Here is a 1,803-nt window from a genome sequence, read left to right on the forward strand (position 1 = left end):
CAAGTCTCACCAAACTTCTGAAAGAAATCAACATGCCCCAGGAAGTCCTCCTAGGCCCACGCTGTCCTTTGCGGCACTCCAGATGGACTTTATAGATTTGCCCCCAGCTTTAGGCTATTCTCATTCTTTGGTTATCGTCTGCATGTTTAGTGGATGGGCTGAATGTTATCCAGCTAGATGTGCTGATGCCACAACAGTGGAAAAGTTAATAACTGAGATTATCCCGCAATTTGGCATTCCTGTATGGATTGAGTCAGACCAAGGAACTCATTTTACGGCAGAGATAAACCAGCTACTTGCAAAAACACTTGGGTATTCATTAAAATTTCATATCCCATACCATCCTCAATCATCAGGGCGAGTGGAACATAAAAATCTAGACATAAAAAAGACTTTAGGAAAGATCTGTCAAGAAACCAGAGCTAAATGGCCAGAAGCTTTGCCTTTGGCCCTTTTAAAGATCCAGAATACTTCAAACTGGGGACATGGGTTGATCTCTTTTGAAATAGTGTTGGACACCCAGTGCCTACTGGCATCTCTAAACCTTCTATTCCTAGATTAAGTGAACATTATGGGAACTTAAGCAAACAATTTGATGGTATGAGTAGCTATGTAAAAGAACTAACTAGTACACTTGAACCATTTTACCAACAGATAAAAGGGACATGGCCTCCACCAACTGACAAGCCTTGCCATCCTTTTCAGCCAGGAGACTGGGTGTACATCAAGGTCTTTAGAAGAAAATACACGCTGTCACCTCACTGGGAAGGACCTTAAGTATTGCTAACCACCCACACTGCCATCAAAATAAAAGAAAATTCTCGTGGATCCATGCAAGCCGTGCCAAAATAGACTCAGGTCATTGCTCACAAGACAACTGGAAGATAGTCCCTAGAGGTGACCTTAAAATAAGGATATCCAGAGTCAATCCCCAGGCCCCAGTAGCAGATGGCACCATGACATAGACAGCTTTTCCCAACATCATGGATCAAGAAACTTCGCTTTCATTTATTCTGGTTTTTTATGACTCCCAATACACACATTAAAAAAAAAGCCTTCTCTTATTAATGAACATTTTCCCACATTTGTTAACCATTTATCAGAAGGCTGACTGCAGAGTGCTCTCTGTATCTGTCTCTCTAAGTCTCCACTATGGGCTCTTTTTTAACCCGTGTCTTGTTCTTATTAACCCTCTGTTTCAACAGGTCAGGCACAGAACAAACACCTCTTCCTGCCAGCTTACCAAACCCTGGCCACGTTAACTAATTAATCTGACCGTTGGTTATGTCAACATCTAAATAGTGCAAAAGAACCTGAACTAGTCTTCGTTCCTGCCCATGTGAACACCTGGTGGACTAAGTACCGTCAACACAAATAATCCATAATCAATCTATATATCAAAATTGTGGTGCGTTTATTATGAGTCAATTTTGAGGACTATAGCCTGGGAGAACTTTTCCACCAAGGAAGGAAGCTCTCTGAAGAGGCGTGGTGCACAGAGTGGTTATATACCATCTTGGAACAAAGATCATACATCACATATGACAGGAATATCTCTTTTACTACTGTCACAAGATGGTTTGCTAGCACAGCAGGTCAGTGGTCACAAAGTGAGGACGGCAAGTTGGTGGTCAGGAAGTCAGTGGTCATGAGATGAGTTAAAACAGGTCAGTAATTAATCCTTAGTTTCTGGGAAGAAATGCTTACCCTTAAAGTAGTGCCGATATGGGGGAGGAAACATCCATGTCTTTAAAGCATCATTCTTGGCTTTGGGACATTGTAAATGTTTAAAGCAGATGACAT

Source organism: Diceros bicornis, chromosome 28, assembly GCF_020826845.1.
Source record: "Diceros bicornis minor isolate mBicDic1 chromosome 28, mDicBic1.mat.cur, whole genome shotgun sequence".
NCBI classification, from domain to species: Eukaryota; Metazoa; Chordata; class Mammalia; order Perissodactyla; family Rhinocerotidae; genus Diceros; species Diceros bicornis.